Raw genomic sequence first — 20547 nt, 5'->3', positions numbered from 1 at the left:
CATGCTCATTGCCAACAAACAGACTCCACGCCCTCAGCCCCACTTGCAAACACTGCTCCCGACCATGAAACCAAGGACAGACATGACCAAACTGCTTATGCAAAAGGAGAAGCTGGTTCCTCAGTTCCTGCTAAGCCATGTGGTAATCCTAATTAGCAGTATTTTCCAAGTAATTATAGTCTTAGAATAATGATGTTAATAAAAACAACAAGTAAGAGGCCACCTGGGATAGTTCTGTCGTGTCTCGGTTGAAATTCCAGTAAACACTTCTGGAATTCATACCAGCAGACAGTTTGGGGAAAAAAAAATCTCAAATGTACTTCACAGTTCAGCTAAATCAAAGCAAATCTGATTCCCCTGAAGTCTGAGTCAATGTCAGTTGATGCAAATGAGCATTTGTTGAACAAGTGAATCCCTAAATGCATTCAGCCTCGGAGCCAGAATCACACATGGTGTAACTTGTTAATTTGCCTCTGTGGGGCATCAAGAAAATATTTTCTGCTTTTTTAAAAGAACAACATGGGTTATTAAATCTCCCAGAAAAAGTTCTCTATTCAACAACGACAGCTACCATACAGGATGTGATTCATTCTGATTTTCCTTATCCAGATGCATGCCACAATTAGGCACAAGCTCTGGCCCCAAAGGCAGTCTGGGAAAGACTGCAACGCATTAAAGTGAAAATCACATCCACCACTCCCAGTTCCATTGTCAGGAACACCTCTTCCTCCTTTTGAACTGCAGTCCTCCACTGCCTCTAACTTTTGTTCTGGCAGCAAGGGGATCTTTGGCTACCTCAGTGGTCAAGTATTCCTTGAACCTATGCTTAGGGAAGCTTTTTCTTTCCAATATTCCCTCAAACCTGTTGAATAAGCCAATGCTCCAAAAAGCGCAGTACAAACTGCCATCTCCACAGGATGAAGAGAACTGCCGAATTCTTTCTTTGCCCTTCTCGTCCTTTCTGTGTGTTCTTTGGGATTTTTAAGGGTCAAAACCACGCCTCTCCAGCAGGGCCATCAAACACCATTTGCCCCAGTGTACACAAGGTCCTTGAATATTCCTTGTCCTTGGACTCGTCCCTAGGATTATCACCAGAGGCACTGACTCCCGGCACTGGTGCCAGGGGCCCACATGGCAGTAGCTATGGAATAAAAGAAGGGGTTAGGGATGTATTTTAGTCACTCTTCTAACCACCTCATCTGCCACTGACCTACGGACCACAGCCACAACAGTGAAGCACCGTGCCCAAGCTTTAAAATTCGAAATATCTGAAATGTCTCTCCTCCAATGAACATTTTTGGAGACTTCTTTTTATGCGTCAAATAAAGGTTCAGTTTCACCCTTTCCTACTTCAGCAAAGGTTCCTTAATGCAGCTGAGAAGCCCAGCAGAGATGAGAACATGCCTTTGCCCCAGCCCAATGTGTTGCACCAGTCCTGGACTCTGCTGGTGACACAACAGCTACAGATCCTGGGTTCACCCATTTTAAGCACTTCAAAACATTTTTTGTGAGGATCTTGACAACCTTCCAGTAAAAAGCAGCTGTCAAAATGTATCGTACTATATCCTAGCAGACCTCCTCCACACTGCTGCTATAATTAGGTTGGGGTTTTTATTTTGGCTTTAAAGCAGCTTGCAGAGAATACAATTTTGAGTTTGAACAAGTGAAATGTTCCGAGTACATCAGGTCCATAATTACATTTCAGTTTGAGAAGAATGTGTTCCGCTTAAAAGGAAGCAAGCTGCGTAGTTGGTGGTAATTTAATTTACCTTCCAAAGCTTCTGAAATTTCTCAAAGCCAAACCCTCAGAGCAACTGCAGTTCACCAAGAACACAGAAAACGGGAAACTCCCAAGTGAGCACAGCGTCCACGTGTCCCTTTCAATGCGGCACTTTATAGGAGAAGCTCAGAAGCTTTTACCCTCCAGTTCTTGTGACCCTTCCTTGACTTATCTGACTCTGAGAACTGGAGTCCCCACCCCAAGGGCCAGTTACAGACAATGTGACACAGCTCCTGTCAGGGTCTGGCTGCTAGTGGTGCTCATGTGACACAAAACACTGATAAATAAGGCTTCACTGCCTTTGCAGACATGCTGTGTCAACCCATCTATGCCAAACAGGCAGCAGTTAACAAGGAGCCTGGCTCCAAAAACACACAGAGGCACATTTCTGACAGTTCTGGGTAAGGATGTAAACCAGAACACTGCTTACATTCAAGAGCTGCCTGGACAAAGAGAGAAAATAGAGCCATAATAAGTTGCTAATTTCCCTCTGTCTCCCAGGATGCTCTGTCCTATTATTCCAACAAAATCAGTGATGGCCAACAGCAAAAAATTTAATCCCTGAATATAATCTCCCAGCTCTCCTAACTGGGCAAGAATCTAAACACAGAAAGAAAAAGCAGCAGTCAGTGAACTCAAGAAGGCCAGCACCAAGTGACCAGCACTGCTTAATTTTTCCCTGCCTAATTTATTTCAACAAGTTGTCTGAAACAATGAGCAACTCTGAAAATATACACAGCAATGTTTCCCAAACAGGTACACAAACATCTTGAAGCAGTCCACAGCCACTCTGAACCTCAACCTGATCCTACCTAAAACATCAGCACTAGGGTTCTTATTTCCATGCAGACAACTTGCCCTCTAATTATATTTCCTTCATATTTAACAAGGTAATTTTCTCTCCATCACTTCAGCTTATTTTTCATTTGGCAAACATCAGGGAGCAACTGTTCCCTCTCAGAGCAGAGGAAGTTGTTCTCCTTAGTGTACTTTGGGCATCAGAGAAATAAGGTCAGACCGAGCTATTCTGCAGCATTGCTTCATATAGAAGCAGAACCTTTTTCTTCTGTAGCACATCACAGAGCACCTTCTACTTTGGGTGAGAAAAAAAATCTCTCCTTATCCCCCCAGCAAACTGCACACCCTCCGCAGAGCCAGAACACCTGCAGCAGGCCAGATATTCCCTACCTCATATCCAGGGAGAGAGAACACATGCCCCTAGGCCACACCTTGCCCTGGACCAAGCCTGGCTTTTGTGGAGCTCAGACTGGTGTCCCCACCTCACAGCCACAGCCATTGCAGCCAGCCCTTTGGCTCCACGACTTGGGGGTGACTTAGAACAGGGCCAGTGTGGTTGCATACCAAGGAGCTGGTATGGGTCTCCTGTGGGTTGGGAGAGGTATGGGTCTCCTGTCACAGCAAGATCAGCTCTTGCTTTCAAAGATGAGTAGGACTTAAAAGACTCGAAAATTCGCCATTACCCTGAAATCACATCTTCAAACTACAGCAGGGTCCCAGGAAAGAAGTGCAGGAAAGGCAGGAGTGGTTCCACAAGCCTACAGGTTCAGGTTAGTGCCCATGCCAACCTTGGAGATGGCCTGTGTGCAACCCAGAGCACAGCTGCTCAGCAGGAGCACCTGCCTTGGGGGAATGGGACACGCTCTCAGAGAGGCTGGGTGTTCCCGATCTGAGCAACTCCACTTGGCAAATTCAGTTTCTAAGTGCCTGGCTGCATGGCGTGCACTTAAATACTGCCAGTGCCTGCACTCACTGCATGCGCACAGGACATTAAAGTCACCTCCTCTGGAGGAGATGAATGAGTAACTGCTGAAAGGTCACAAAATAAACGAGTTTTGTGTCTAAGAGCAGACAGAGAGAAGTGCTGCAGCAGAGCCTTTTTGTAGCCCTCCTGGTGCCGAGTGAGAGCTCAGATTGTGAGCACCCATCAGAAGCATTACACACATGGCCTGTCTAGGGCACAGGTTTATTCCTAACCCATTCCTTGCTCAGCTTCCCCAGCCTGAGCTCATTGAGGATGGAGTGCTGTCACCCACAGTCCAGTCTTTCCCCACAACATTGTGTCATTCAGTTTACAGCAGCAGTAGTGATTAAGATGACGCAGTATAAAATAGAGCTGTTAATATCTGCAATTAGTTAAAGCTTTAACCTTTGAAGACATTAAAAGAATGAACTAAAATTATGCCCTTAAAAACATTAGAACAAGATGGCCCCAAGCCATTAGGTAGGTACTTGCTACGAACCAGGTGTGAGACCAAATCCTTCTCCATCTCTCAAACAGAGTATGCCATTCCTCTATCCCAGCACACTGCCAGGATCAACTGCCTGGCAAAGCTCCTCCAGAAATGAATCTGATCTCACCAGGTCCAGCTCTGAAATTCAGAACACCTAAACAAAACTGGGGACAAGGAGGGATTCAGGCATGGCCCTCAGGGGGACCAGCAAGAGTGGATCTGGAAGGACTCACAAACACTTCCACTCCTTCAAACCTAAACAGCAAACACCATTTTGCAACGTGGCCTTGCAAACTTTGAGCACCAACATTTCAGGCAGGTTGGGTTTTTATCAGAGCCATTCGCATGGCACTGACCCAAAGCAGCGTCTGAGTTTGGGGCCACTGTCCTGGCAGATTCTCTCATTAAATGGCCGGAATTTTTACAAGAATGAGCTGTCCAGTTACCTCTCTCATTTTTGAACACATCAGTTTTCTTCTCACTGAATTTTGTACAGCAGCATCTCCCCATCCACTGGGATGCCAGAGGCACAGCAAGTACAGGGGAATGTGGTAGCAGCATCTTCTAGGACAGTAACAATTACAGGATGAGGAACAGCCCCAGCTGTTTCACCCTGAAAGAAACTTCAGTTCTGCCTATCTTGACAGAAATCAACTCTGACAGGCAGGGACTGGCAAGAAGTAAAAGGCATAAAGCAGCTTTTTAGGGATTTCCTTTCAGTATCAAAGGATTTAATGCCTCCTATTTGCCATCCATGCTCAAAGACAGCATCCTCAGCCCTCACAGGATGAATGTTTTCCCTTCCCCAAAGTAAAGCTTTTCTTGACTTTTTGAAACACATCCCAAGCTGTCCCTGTAACAACAAACCAATTTCCTTGCACTGACCACAGGAAGAGATGGACAACTGAGGCAAGATAGTTCAAGTGTCCTAATTGTAAACAGGATTCTGCTGTATTCTCATTTATACCAGACAGCTCCCACTATATACCCGCTATAAAAACACCCTCTAAGTACAGTGACCACCCAGAAGTGAAGGACTGGATTCCAAGAGGTTGTGGGGAGGGATGCAGCTCAGTAACACACATGTTCTTATTTATGTAATTCTTCAGCAAAATTATATTGAGCTTTAAAAACATAAAATTAAGTGTTGATGTCAACAGAATGCAAATGACTAGAACATCTGTGTTGGAAAAATACATTCATGCTAGTCAGAGTAGTGGATTGGCTACAATTACAGCAGTAAGATTTAAGCAGAAAGGAAATTTATTTTTTTCTCACCCAAAGTAGAAGGTGCTCTGTGATGTGCTACAGAAGCAAAAGGTTCTGCTTCTATATGAAGCAAGCCTGCAGAATAGCTCAGTCTGACCTTATTACTCTGATGCCCAAAGTACACTAGGGAGAACAAGTTCCTCTGCTCTGAGTAGGGATGGTTACTCTCTGACGTTTGCAGCACAGGGCTGCACAGAGCAGGCTCAACACAAAGGTTTCTGGAGTCTCACGGATGCAAGTGACAAGCACTGCTCAGCCCATCCAGGGAGAAAAGCAGGTCTGCACCAACATCTGCTAAACTGAAACTGCCAGAAACGTACAGAAATCCACCAGCCCAGGTGCAGTGCATTCACATTTACACCTGAGAAAGTCACCTTCATCACCTGGCTGTGACAGCAATACAAACCTAGAATCTCCCCCCCTTAGACACTAATAGAGGAGCCCAGCTATTCTGTGCCAAGGGGAAGGAATTGGACATGGAGATCATATTTTTATTTCCAATTTGGTCCAGTACACTTTCTAATGGCATAAAATAAGAAGATGCCTATGCTTTTGTCTGTCAGCCATTTGGTGAAAAAAGAACAGGAAAAAGCCTGCATCTGAATTCCTTCCTCCTTGAACTCTCTGCATTTCTCTGGAAATGAGCCACGCAAGGTATCTTAGTTTACCCCCTCCTCAGAGAAGCCGAGAACTTCTTAGTAATTAACATCTATTGTCAACATCACTCTGGTAAAACTCAGCCAAGGCAGAGAAAGGTTATTAATGTCTCACTTTACAGACTAACAGCAGAGAATACAGCCTGGATTAATATCCTAATCCTTTTACCCAGCCCATTGTTATCAGACCCAAATCACCAGAGAGGGAGCTCAGCACCTTTCCGAGCTGGAAATGCAGAGAGAATGAGCAAACAGCTGGGCTGGTGCATCCACAAGGAACACCCGAGTTCCAATCACATGTTATTTTGTTAAAGCCTACACCCTCTTGTCAGCACTACCCAGAGTTATGGCAATGGAGTCACCAGTGCTGAAGTGGGTCAGCAATCTCCTGAGCACCAGAAGACTGGAAGTGTCAGTCACTGTTCAGGTGTTTATCTGTAATTACTGCCCAAGTGCACAGGGAGCTCCCTGTGTGGCAGGGCTCACCAAACATGACAGCAGCACCGTGGCCATGGCACTAGGCTGGCTGGTGTGCACACACTGCTGCCTCCCAACACACGGAGCAGGGAACGGCTCAGTGCTTCTAATCCCACATTCAGGCAACATTCCCATTGACGTCAAACATAAATATTGGAGAGTTCAGCTGTGTAAGCCTCTGGAGCGGGGAAAACAAGTATATTTTCAGTACTTAAATGCTTGGCATGCTCTTAAAGAGAGCTCAGATGAAGCCTTCAAGAAACGTCCTTCCAAAGAAGAACCTGAGGCTGTCCCCACCTTCCTGCTGAGCCATGTTCTTCCCTACACTGTGGCACCAGAGCATCAGGCTGAGGCACCACTGTGCTGTCCTTCCCTAGCCACAGAACATAGCACCATTTCAAGCCAGGGAAAAAGCACTGTATGCAAGCAGTGCCTGCACCTCGGCCACCTCCCAAGCTCCTCACACATGTGGACATGCCTGTAACAGCAGCCAGCTAGAGGAAAATCCTTCCAGGCTCCCCTACAAGCAGGCAGGACAGACTGCCAACAGGCTACAACCCCTGGTAGGCTGGTTTGAAATTTTTCCCTTCTGCTCACTGCTACATTCAGGGGCTAAAATCAGCACCAGGGGGGAGCTCCTTGGGACAGGAGAGTTCTCACTGCTGGGAGGATGAACAGGAGAGCAGCGTGGCTCAGCTCACATCTGTGGTGCGATGCAGGAACAGTAGGATGGGACACGGTAGTTGCAGCCAGGGCAGTTTATATTTATTAGCACAGAAGTGTAAAAATATTTGGTGGTAAAATGAACCCAGCGGATGTTTTTGCTGGCAGGAGCCTGGGAGTGACAACTGCACCACGAATTGTGAAAGAGCAACAGCTGAGCACGTGCTGGGGCTGCTTTCACACTGCCAGCGAGGCATCCCATGCTCTGGGATTAATTGGATTAGAGTGGCTTTCCACTTCCCACCCAGATCAATTGGCATCTTAAGTAATTCACTTATCGCCCTGGAGAGTGAAAGGCTGAAGTAGCTTCAGCACTACGCCTTTTGCACAAGTTTAAGAGCCTTCTCCTCTCCTTGAGCCCTTGCCTCCAGCTCCTTTCTTTCCTGCTTTCCTATGTTTTCACTCCGTTTAGCTTCTTGCACAAAACAATCAATTAATGCGATGCAAAATAAAACACGTTTGAGAAATTTCCACCCACTCCCCCTACACAGATAGACCAAAGAAAATATTTTAAACTTCATTCTACTTGAAATCAGAGGGAACATGCCCCATGAAAACAATTTCCAGCATAACCTGAAGTCCATTTCAAGAGCAGCATGAAAAGCTGTTCTTCAAACTCCATTCCAGGAGCCCTGTCCAAGAAGCTGCCTTCCTGGAGAGGTATTATTCTGCCTCTGCAGGGGTGCTCTTTATACAGCTGGAAATTAATAGTCAGCAAATGCTTTGATCTGCCCTTGTACTTGTTGTAAGAACTATGTGATGACTTTCAATAATTTCCTTTCTTTGGAACTCCCTGGCTCCACACTACAGGTCAGTACACTGTCAGCATCTGAGAGGGCACAGCTGTACCAGGGAGATCACTGGTGGATATTCCTGCAGTCCAGACAACTTCTCAGAGCTGGCAAAACAGACACTGGGCAAAACATGACTGAGGTCATCAACAACAGGTTACTAACAGATTTTCAGGTCAGTAACAGGTTACTACAGATTTTCCTTTGAATACAAAGGAAGTATAAGAATGACACAAAGTCTTCCCTTTTTTACCTCTCTTGTAAAGTACAGCCTTTATCAAAGCCTTTATCTCTCTTGTATAGTAGGGGGAGAAAATGGGATAAAGAGGCATTAAAGGGATCATGCCAGGAAGTGAAGTGCCTGGTACCAAAGCCTTCGCTAAGAAAACAAACACGTTCTGAACATTTTAAAGCACAAACTCTCTACCTTAGGTCTGTAAAACTCATGAAATCAGCAAGGCACCAACAACAAGAATGGTCATCACAGAACAAAACAAATCCCTAGAACAGCAGATACAGAATGTAACAAAACCAGGCCAAGTGCACATCAGCCATCTTGCTGGGATGCCATGAAATGTCTCTGGTTGATGGTGTGTGCTCTTTGTAGGTACCGACTGCTAATGATTATTTTCTCAAAGAAACCATAGTCTCAAAGCCTTGTCCTGCAGAAGCTGATCCCAACTAGAGCAAAGTTGTGCATGTACATTTGATGAGGTGTTTAATACAGCCCAGGTCTGCCTGCATACCCAAACCAAATCCCTGTGCCAACCTGCCAAGCCAGGTGCAGCCAGAGCTCAGCCTCCGAGACAGGCTGTGCTCCTTTGCTCACCCAGGCAGCAAAAATAATACCCTCACTCAAAACAGTGAGGCTTGTGGGAGGATTATTGTCAAGGTTAGGGCTTTCCTTTGTGTGACTAAACAAACACCTGCTTACTGTCCTGTGATGGAATCACACGGAAGTCTGCTGCTCTGCTCAGCCAAGCCCCACACTCAGGTGGGAAGGACCCGACAATTCACACGGAAGTCCACAGCTAAATAAATATTTCACTGGCTCACCCGCAGCTCTATCACTGATACAAAATGGTCTTTGTTGTATCATCAAAAGCCATCTACCTAGTGATCAGTCAGCCATAAAACCTTGTCCACTGGCCAGAAATGCCTGAGGTTCTCACAGCACATGGTCTGACACTTCCACAGCCTCACCAGGCATTGCTGTCTCCTGAGCTGTTCTCTGCCTTGAATTTAAACATCTCTGAGAGGCAAGGAAGCCAAGCTTTGTGCTGAGCCCTGCATGAGATCCCAGAGCTGGTGGAGAAGCAACAGCTCTTTCTTTACATCCCCCTGCCACTTTACCCACATGGAGCGGGATTCTCGTTTTTGGAATTGTTTCCACCATCAGAATTTCATGAGGACAGAACTTCCAGTAAAAGCAAATTCAATAAAAAGAAAAGCAAAATCTCTAAAAAGAAAAGCCTTGGCAAACTCTACTAAAAAAAAAAAAAAAAAAAAAAAGAAAGAAGCTCTGGAAAAGAAACTCTCCCAGAAACACTTTCCAATGATTTTGAGATGCAGAATCTAAACCAAACATTAAAACAAACATCCATATCAAGCCATAAACTTTGTGGGACACAAAGTCCATCTTAGTTATCATTACAGCAGCAAATCAGTTGCTAAAATACAGCATAGAAGGCGGTAAACCTTTTCCTCCAAGCACCTTCTTGTTTACTGTGGCAGGCTTTAACACACTAATTGATTGTATCAAACTTACACAGACAATAAAAACTTGATAAAAAAGTGTCTGCTTTGTCACCTTTCCAACAGGAAGCCTTGTGAGTAACAATCATTATTACAATCTCATTGCTCTCCTGACTGGCAATGGAGAATTCAAGAGTCTCAGTCCCTTTCATATGTGTCCCAATTATTCACCTAAGACAGACCCATAGATTTCATCTCCACTTCTTATCATTTGAGTATGTCACAATCCTCCCTGTCCATGATGTTAGTGAGCCAGGGGTGTGAGGCTGGTGATTTTTCCCAGGAATGCAGGGATACTCAGACATGACAGACTTTACCTAGGCAGAGCTGGAGGTCTGGAAAAACAGGCAATTTGCCTTTCCTGTCCTGCTATGGACACCTCCCCTTCTGACACCTTTACACTCCATGTATTTCCCCACAAGGATGGAAGCCTTAAAAAGTGTAAGCACAAGTCAACAAAAACTGTCATGAAACAAAGACTTTCCTTATAAAGGATTACAGCAGAGCTATACAGATGAAGTCACTCCTGACAACTGCAGTGCTAAATCCTTTTAGAACATCCACAAAACATCCCAGGGACCAAGTGCAAGCAGCTCAGCTCTGGATGCTGCAGGGAACTGCCAACCCCACTGAGCTGCCAGCAGAATGCCAGGAATTTGAGGGGAAGGACCATTTGGGATAAATGGCAGGAGCCACACTGCACCTCTTAAGGGTGGACGGAATGGTGCAGTCAGGGTGCCTCCATTGAAGAACAAGCCGTCTGAGTGCCTATGGCAGTTTTCCATAGCAGCACTAAGATTTATAAGGAAAACCACTGAAACCCAATCCTTTCCTTCAAGTCTTCTGCCTTTTACTGGCCCTTTCCAACTAGAGGAGCCTCCTTCCCAACTTTCTGCCCCATGTGTCTGCACACCATGCATGGACTCTGACAGGCCAACACCAGGCACACCTGGAGAATTAAGGTGGCTTGAGTGAGGACTGGACAAGGAAGAAACTCACTGTGGATGCTCCTCACTATAAATACAGGAATATGCTTGCAAATGGAAGATTTAAAGTGTAGTAAGTCATGAAGGTAAATCAATCAGATGTTATCAATTGCACTGGCACACATTTCACCCAGAAGGATCTTGCCTCATCTACAAAAGTATGGTAGAGAGCACTAAAAAAAGGAAAAAAAAAAACCACAGAACAGAAATGCGACATGGAAAACACATAAACTTATTCTTAGTTGTGTCTTTGGAATCACCAGGCACACAAACCTAAAAACCCAGCATAACCACCTGCCACTGTTTCCTTACTACGGATCCAGGGCTGATGATTTTATCCCATCAGCTACAGAAAGAACAGCAGGACGACACAAGCACAGGAATGGAGCTGGCATCTGGAAAAGCCAGTAAGGAATGTTTCCAGTCAAACCAAAACAACATTTAGTCAAAAAAAGCCCTGAGCCTAAAGGCCTTTGACCTTAGACTGGGACACAGGTTACTCAGTTGGGATGACTGGAGTCTGAAAGCCATTTTTCATAAGGCACTGTCATTAAGTCTGATACCTACATCTCTATGCCCCAGGACATATCCGAGTGCCAGTGAACATTCAGTTTACATTTCCTTTTCTCTTGTTTACATTTCTAAGAATTTGTATTTGTCATGTTCATTTAATCAGCTGCCTCAACTGCATGTCACTGTGTGACACAGGTTTGAACAGCCAGGGCTTGTAAATACTACCTAAGAGTAATGAACAGTAACCAGAGTTTACTTATTAAATCCAGGGTGAAAACAAAACACTGATTTCCATTAGGAAAGCAATTCTAGTATTTTCCACACATTTAAAAACAGGTGCATGTCTTCAAAGACCAAACAGTCCCAGGAAAAGGCTGGCAGGTGGTAAAGTCAAAATTAGACCAAACAAAAGTAGAGAAAAAAAATTTTGGGCCCATTTCCAGGGAGCTGCTCTTTGCCACTTAGATCACTCCTGCCACTGATGTGGGGTGAGTGAACCTCTTGGGTTTCCAGGCACTTCCCATCTTGCAGCTGTGGTTGATATTCCTTCCCTGTGCTCACTGGGTTTTGAAAATGGGACTGCTTTTTCTGTATTCTCAAGCAAAGCAGTCTCTGTACCATTAGTTGGCTTTATGGAAAAGGGAAAAAAAAAAAAAAAAAACAAACCAAAGCAAAACCAAAACAAACAAAAAACCAACCAAACACAAAAACCCCACAAAATAAACCCCCCAAAAACCAAAAACCAACTTAAATGCTGAGAGTAAAGATCCAGAGATGGTGAGAGGGGAAGGAGCCCTCAAAAATATAATGAATAGTTCATGACTCCTGAACAACCACACAGCCTTGAAGGGAAAGGAAAGGTGGAGGAATGGTTGAAAAGTCACAGCTAAGGGGAGAATGTGCAGCACATCTTACAAAGGAAAAGCGTGGCAAGGGATTGCCTTAACCACGGGCTCAAAAGCATGTACCTCGGGGCCCTGCAATACTCCTGAGGAGCTTCCAAGGAAACACAGACAAAGAGAGGAGGTTATCAAACCTTATCAAACCAAAGAGCTGGGTCACCTTGACTGACACAAAGTTCTTTTCACCTGCACAGGGAATATGGAGTGATCACCACAAAGCTAAAACCAGAGGCAACAGAAATCAGAGGTGAGCAATACCTCCAGTGCGGTCAGTTGTCAGCAGAAATGCTCAGATTTCTCTTAAGAGATTAACACAGATTTGTGTGGGGTTAACAGCCAGTGTTGAAACCAAGCTGTTCATGAACAAGCAACCATTCATGCTTCCTCGCCCTGGACTGCTGAACTAGGTCATGGAGTCACCTTTCAAGGATGCCCTGCCTACAAAATAAAGTTTAAAACTTGTGTCCTAATCTCGGCTGATCAGGACATCTTCAAAACATCTGCAAGTTTTGGTGCAGTGCCTAGAAATCATAATTACTTCTGAGGAGGAGAAATGCAGATTTATTAAGACAGGGCAATACCTGGAAAATTAGGAATCTTAGGCAAGACGTGCCATTGCTAACGGCAGTTCAAAACTTGATGAGAGTCAGCACTGCAGAATGGTGAACTCCAGACATATTTTTAATGATGTTTTTGGTTATACTCCATTTAAAAGAATCAGCTGTCAACACCGATAATTTCCTTTTGTATCATTCATAAAGTGGTTAATTTCAGAAGCAAAAGTATTATGGGTTTGAGTAACTGACTGCTGAGGCACAGGAGGTGCTTGCTCCATCTCCACATCTGGCCTCTGGGAGCACGCACTCGGACTGTTGTGTGCGGGAATGTGCTTCCAGCATCCCTCAGCCTGGGATTACCCACATCAGCGCCCTTACACATTCACATTCCTTGGCCATTCAATTTTTCCAAGTGAATAGTGATTTAGAGAAACCTTTTGGGGTGGGAGGGGAAGGAGCAAAGCAAACCTGACATTTTGAACTGTAGAAGTCAGCAAGCAAACAGGATGAAACTGAGGGAAGAGCAAGCAAAAGTTGAGGCCATGCTTCCTCAGCCATAAATTACACACCAGGAAAACATGTTAAATTGTCAGCCAGAGCGAGGGCAGAGGAAACTACCCCCCCAAAAATGCATCACAGCCCAAAACAAAGCTTATCCCACCAGAGCTCTCACTGGAGAGGGGTGGTAAAAAGCCTCAGAGCTCTGGGTGAGGGTAATTTCCAGCAGGGCCCCAGCTACTTTTCAAAGACTTGACATGCATTCTGTGAAACTCTTCATGCTCACAGCAGAGCTGTCAGAAGAGCTGGATTCCCCTTCTGCAGGTGCAATTTTACACATGGAAAATTAATTCCAGATGCAAAGCAGAGTACTTGTCCATCTCCAGAACATGAACTGCAGTTTGAGTGACGTTCACCTGCTGAAATTCCCCCCTGCAGGTCAACTATGGGTTAACACAGAGGGAGCCCTCGCCTCAAAACCTCTCCTGATCCATCTCCTCCTGCCCCACTGCCACATGCACAGTGATACAGGGGGCAATAAACCTGCACCTCGGCCTCGAGCAAAGGATTTCAGGCATATAATTAATATATGCCAATTATCTGTGGTACGTAAAAATAATTCAACTCTAAATTAGATGTAAAGAGAACAACAAACAACTGGAAAGGTCTTTTGTGTAATTGCAAATATGGAGTTTAGACAGAGTATGAAATCTTTGGGGATGTCAAACTCTTCAAAATTCTTGATAATCACATTTCCAATTTCCTCCCCCCACCCCCCCATATGCACAGCTCTGGAATCTGAGGCCAGCTGAAGGCACAGAACCTCTGTAGAAGCAATCAAGGGTCCCAGCTGGCCCTAAAGCAGTGCAGTGAGCTAAGGAGCTGCTCTGCCTGGGATCAGTGCAGTTCATCTGCACCATTACTCCACATTCAACACTTGCTCAAGGGATGCCTGACTCGGGACCCCAGGCAGGGACATACAGAGCAGACATAGATTCCCTGGGCAGACATAGAACCTGAGGCTGCATGTCCCGAACGAGTGCCCTGATCCTGGGCAGATTCCTGGCACAGCTCCACACTCAGCCATGGCAGCTGAGACAAACACTTTCTCCTACAGGTTAAACTTGTCTATTTAACCTTTCACTAGATGAAAGAGGAAATTATGAGAAAAAATCCTTAGTAGTGCTCCTAACTGCCTGAGTAAATACAACCCAACTTAGGTTTGACATACGGAACACTACCAAAAAGACAGATAAATCGCTCTAACCAGGGCGATCTTTATCTGCTGCTACCTGAAAAGGAATGCCAATTGGCACCAATACCAACTCCCTACAATTCATGAAGCTTCCCTTGCCATAATCTGTGGTGCTCCAGAAAGCAGAGGGATGCTCTGAGGAGAGTCAGGCTTATAAATGACAGCTGTGCCACAGACAAACAGACCCCAAGTTGCCCACAATGGTGTTTTCCCTGTAGGAAAGAAAGCTGTTTGCTCTGAGCATTGCAAGGAGTGAGGAGATCCACACCACCACTTCTGCATCTCCTTTTCTTGCCTGTTTAAATCTGCTCCTGTCCCAGCACATGGCAGCCCAGCTATGCCTGAGCACATTTCACCTGCAGAACAGTACACCCTGGGGCAGGAGGTACCACATCCTGGCATGACATTTCATCCTGGGCAGAATAAACCAGCAACCCCCCAGCAGCATCACCACCCACACAGGCCACTGCCTGCTGGCATTACATAGAGATCATGGACTTGGAAAAGAAGCAGCCCAGGCCTGGAACTCTGGGAGCTCAGCAGAACTCACTGTGTGCTGGCACCAAAACACAGCCTAGGCATGAAGGTGGAAGAGAGAGGTGCATGTGGGAATTACTGAGGCTTTTGAGCCCACCCCCACGGCAACAAAGCCAAGGTTTCTGCTAACAATTATTCACCCCATTAACCAAATTGCTTTGGTGCATGAAAGGAAGCCATATCAGCAATCTCACGTTTCCTGGGCTCACTCTGTGCTGATCAAAGAAGCCCTTGGGTAACATCACAGCACTTGGCATTTTACAGTACTGAAAGCAGCACCCATTTTATTTGAGGCATATTTTTGGGGGAAGATGTATAAAAACTTCCTAAGAGATGGTTTTCATTCCAGTGAGCTCATGGTGTCAATAAGACAAGCCAAGGGTGGAGGGGGAGCAGTAGCATAAGCCTGTTCAATGACTTTGCTGAAGATCAGAGAGGAGGATCTTCATACACAGGAGCTGCAATCTCCCCAGCCCAAACACTTGGGTCTCTAAAGGTTAAAGAGAAAGTTCTGCTTCTCTAAAATGCAGGTGTATTCTTTCCATAGCACACCCAGCCAAATAAAAGCAATTTTCAGAAATTTCCTAGCCCTATTTCTGGTTAGAAAAAAGAAAATTAAAACTTGGACCCCCAGTTTTCAACTAGCATTAATAGGATCAATATGGATCCCTGAACAGTTGCCATCAGTGACAGCAGAGCAGAATCCCACAGGCACAAGCAGTAAAGAACTCTCATTTTACAGCATTTCTGAAATCATACAGCAGACGTGCAGACTTTTAAGGATGCAAATACTGAATAATAAGTCTTTATCATTAGATGAAGGGAGAAAAAGAAGCATTAAATGAAAGCCAACATTTGAAAATTGGGAGGTTATTTTTAATAATCTGTAATTCTAAAGTAAGACAAGCAATTTAAGACACATAATTTGCTTCAACTGTGGCAATTTTCAAGACAAAGCAAATTTTCAGGCTGTCACTATAGCAATATTGACTGTGGGGCACCTTCACCCTGAAGAACCTGCTGCTGCTCAGGACACACACCAGACTGCAGTGACAGCAGACACTGCCTGCACATGGCCTTGGATTCCTGGGGAGAACATGACACAATTGTCCCTATTCTCTGCTCACCTGCCCTTGCTACTTTTGCAAAGTGCTCCATTTTGCCAAGCTTTCCCTAGACAGCTTTCCCAGGACATAAAATCAACACTGGCAGAAGCCTCAAACAAACCTGCAAACCAACCATCTCCCATAGGGTGGATTTCAACACCGCTTCACTCTTGTTAGCAATGAGGCTAGAAATCAATTTCCAAAGCACATCATGTCATTGTGGCTTGGACCTGGCCTGTCCTTCCCTCTCTGCCCTGGCTCCCTCCAAGGCAAGCGGGTCACAGCCTTTCCATCTGCTGGCAGTACAAAAGCACCCCAGAGCTCACAAGGAGAGGCAGGAAGGCTTTCAGTGCTATCAGGGGCTTCCACACGAGTTGAAATGAAAGCTCGGTATCTCAGAAGGGAAAAGTGCCTCTCCTGTGCCAAGAAAGACCCCCAGCAGCAGCAGCTCTGTTAAGAGTGTTGCCTTTTATACTCAGTGAGCTCAGATGGAAAGAAAGGTGCAAAGCAGAAATTCCCCCTGCTGCCAGCTGGGAATGACAACACCAGACACACTCTGCGCTACCTCAGGGGCTTCACACAGCCTGTGGGATTGCAGACAGGCTTTCTGCACAAAGCCAGAGCAACCAGGAACTGCAGCTCCTTTGGAAAGTACCTATGTGCCTCAACCACAGCTCCGTGGGCTGCACTGTTTACAGTGCCCCTCCTGTCAGACATCTGGCGTCTGTAAACACGCCACTGACCAAGGCCACCTCAACAATGTCCAGAGCTTTCCCCACTGGTAGATCTCCTGTGCCCCAGAGGAGCCCAGCTCTGGAGCAGCCTGCCCAGCACACACTGCCAACAGAAACCAGCACACAGAACCCCAGCTCTTGTGCTGCCTGGATCAAAAGGTGAATTCCACATCCATTCCCCCCAGAATGGCCTCCCCCGGTAAGGCTGGCACACTGCCGAGTTTCACAGCTCCCTAACACCGAGTCAAGCAGCCAAGTGCCTGCACACTCTCTGCAGGTGCCAGTGGCCCAGCTCAGCCACACCATCTGCCTCCTCCTGCCTGCACAGCCCTGGCAGTGTGCTCCTCTTCCAGAGGCTCCCTCCTGGGCACCCCAGCAATGTGCAATTGGTTTTCCTTGTTATTTAGTTCATGCTGTTAAACCTGCTCACATCCTGAGAGACTGAGCACTGACGGTCTAAAACCAGAGCTCTATACGGATTTCTGACCAAACCAATGTCAGTAAAAAGCCAACAGCCATTAAAACAGCAATTCCCCAGCCCACAGCCACCCTGGTGAGCCAAGAGCCTGGCATCGAGGCACCTGCAGCCCCTCTGGAGATCCCAGCCTGCTGCCCAACAGCCCTGGAGCTGCTGCCACCAGCCCTGGGTGCCCACTGTGCTGCCACCTCAGCTCCAGCTCCCTGCCTTGGCAGAGGTGCTCCTGACTTCTGCTGCTCCCTGACACCCATAGGAAACCATAAAGGGGAATTTCCTAAGCTTGGAAGTAGCCCAGTGTTACAGATCCACTAACAGCTTTAAGCAATTTGCCCAAGGTGAAAAGCGATACCTGTGGCTGGACAGGGAAATGGAAGCTGAGCCTTTCCCCAAGCTCACATCTATCTGTGTGCCCTCCTCACAGCTCCTGCACCAGCCCCATGCCTGCGGGGATGCTCTAACCACAGCAGGCAGCATGGCTGCAGGCTCCCTCAGGATAATTACCCCAAAACAGCTCCATTTCACTTGAGACTGTGGATTGGAATGGGATCTGTGTGTTTTATTGTGCTCTTTTCCTATTCCTGATATGAGCTCCTTTTGCTCCTTGTATAAACACAGCGTAGTTTGTGAATTTCTTAAACAACCAACTTGTGTCATTCCTACAACAAAAATCATTGGTCTGGTACCACCTGCTTCCCCCAGCAGCAGTTTATGCGGTCCTTTCAGAGAAAGGGTTTCAAAACTGAAAACTTGCCAGTACTAGAAGGTAAACCCTAAACTTCCATCTGCACCTACGAATGCCACGGCTCAAAGCCCTCAAAAGTAAATCAAGGCTGAAAGCAGGCAGCAGCAGAAGCTGTGTATTCAGGTGAGCACGCTGAGACACAAGTCCCATTGGCACCTCGACTTCCAGAGAGAAGCCCTCCCTAAGCACAGGGACAGCCCTATCCCAGGAACAGTTCCTGGCCTCTCTAGGTTCCTAAGTGAGTAATGGGACCAAGCAGGCCAAACCCCCTGTATTCCAGCCTATAGCAGCTGTCTTGCTGGAAATTAATTTGCTGCCTCACTCCCCCTCAGCCAAGAATCCAGCATAAGCATCTTCCAAACCTGCAGTTTTTGCTTTTTTCACTTAAAGAATGTTGTATTTGATGAAATACTACATTGTGAAAACAAAAGCCTTAGCCCCAGCTATTAAATGTAAAGTCCCTTGTTTTGTTAAAGACATACCAAAGCCAAGTCCAAAGTCCCCAGACAGGCCTGCAGGATACTCAGAGTGATTAACCCCTCTGTCAGAGTGCCCTGACCTCCAGATGGCTCAGGGATTTTCTGCACGTGTTTCTTCAGAGATCCTGGCAGCACTAACAGTGTGTTCTCACCTGCAGCAGGGGAGGTGCTGCCTGTGCCGGGAGCAGTGCAGGTTGGACACCTGGATAAAAGAAGGTCCTTCCAGACTTGGAAGAACCAGGTGCTGAGGTCAGCACCAAGATAACCACTGCTTATCTTAGTGCTGACCACAGCTCTTTTCACAAGCCTCTTTTTAAGGTCCTTTAGAGGCAAGCTCTGGCTGCAGCCCCCAGCACGGTCCTTCTGAAACATGTGTAAAAGGGATTATTCAGGAAACCTGAAAGAGCCCTCAGAAACTGAACATTAAGGCCCCAGATCCTTCTCCAAACAGCAATACTGTAGAGCATGTAAGAGAGAAATCCTGGAGTCTCCCTCTGGAGAAAGAATTGCTGAAACCTGCGTCGACTGCATTTCTCACTGCAGAAATGCTGATGTTCACACTGCTCCAGAGCATAAGGCATTAGCAACGTCTTCATGCTCAAAACATGGAACCTAGAACTCTAAACTGTGCAGGTAACAGGATAAGGGGACCACACCCTCAAAGAATATAAATCAGCAAAACTTCTGGGCAAAGGCTTCCAGTTGTACATACATTTTGCAGGCAAAATGTGAGCTACAAAACCGTTCTTGCACCCCTCTTCTGCTGGGCTGACCCCACAGGCAGTGAGGAGCAGCTTTGAGAACACTGTTATCATCTTCCCCTCCCCTTCTCACACAAGCATCTGAGCTGGCAGAAGGCAGTCATTCTGAGACTCCTTCCATAATATTTGTGTGCAGGAGGTGCAATTCCATATTTTGGCAATATGTCCTGCCTAATACAAGTGTCTGGTCTGCACGAGAACAATGTAGAAAAAAGAAGTTTGGCTCCGAAATCAGACTTCAGCTCAGCAGTAGTCAGACCATGTAAGCCCCAAAAGCCTCCACAGCCAAGACCAGGGAAATCTGGTTTTTGTGTCTGCTCAGACTTCTAAATTAAAAAATGTATTTGCATAGCAGCCATGGCAGAACTGCACAAGAAGTGCTTTTCACTCCAGTTTCAAACAGCAACACTGACTCAAAAAGAAGGGAAAATCAGTTAAAAAAAAAAAATAAAGAGAAAGACCTGTAATCAAAACCTTAGGAATTATATGGGAAACATATTTCTGACCTAACACACTTCTTACCATTCTCTGCAGCTGAGATCGGCTTTCAAGGAAGGTGTTTTCCTCTAGCTAGTGACCACAGCTAGAAATGCCAGCAACCCAACTCTAACTGTTCCTAGCTGAAGCTTGTGCACTTGCTATCTTCAAATATCAATTAAATACCGTTCTCATTTTGCAACAAATAATTTACTCACCCAGCCAGCAAGCAGAAACTGGCAGCTACACCGTACACCTGTTATTATGCATTACAATGAAATTAAAGTATTTGGAGAATTTGGCACGGCCGCGCTGCTAAAACCATGGCGGTGGCTGTAAGTGCAAGCACGCGGATGAGTACTGCTCCTGCCTGCTAGGAAAACATGCTGGTGTCCAGCAGCTGGCCTTTCAGGGGGAGCACCCACAAACATGGCCTCGGTGCCACCTGCTCAGGTGGCACGGGCAGCAGGCCCTGGCGCTGCAGCGGAGAGGAGCAGCAGGGAAGGGGCCCAGGAACGCCCCGCACAGGCACTGCTGACCTCCTCGGGGGAAGTGCAGAGCACTATTTATTCAGGTGCAATAACACAAATCTTTGTGGGCTGCTCCGCGGCGATAAAACGAAGAGGATTCCAAAGAATGCGTTCCCTGTGTGACTTCCTGAGCCCCACTGTAAGCACACCGTGTTTGCAATATCTAGCGATAGCCAGAAGCAAAATTATTGTTATTTGGGGCCTCCGAGTGCAGAACTCGAGCAGCTTTTCAAACTGGGAAAGTTTTATGGTGCTGCAGAGTGTAACTGGGATGTGGGGAATAACACAG

The 20547-nt window shown here is 46.2% G+C and overlaps 1 protein-coding gene across 1 annotated transcript in view; it reads right to left on the bottom strand.

The window, feature by feature from the left end:
* Positions 1–20547, bottom strand: part of BMP3 (bone morphogenetic protein 3) — a 73685-nt gene that overhangs the window by 34646 nt on the left and 18492 nt on the right. The window lies entirely within an intron of this gene.

Source organism: Agelaius phoeniceus, chromosome 4, assembly GCF_051311805.1.
Source record: "Agelaius phoeniceus isolate bAgePho1 chromosome 4, bAgePho1.hap1, whole genome shotgun sequence".
Lineage (NCBI taxonomy): Eukaryota > Metazoa > Chordata > Aves > Passeriformes > Icteridae > Agelaius > Agelaius phoeniceus.
This window is presented reverse-complemented; position numbering and strand designations above follow the sequence as displayed.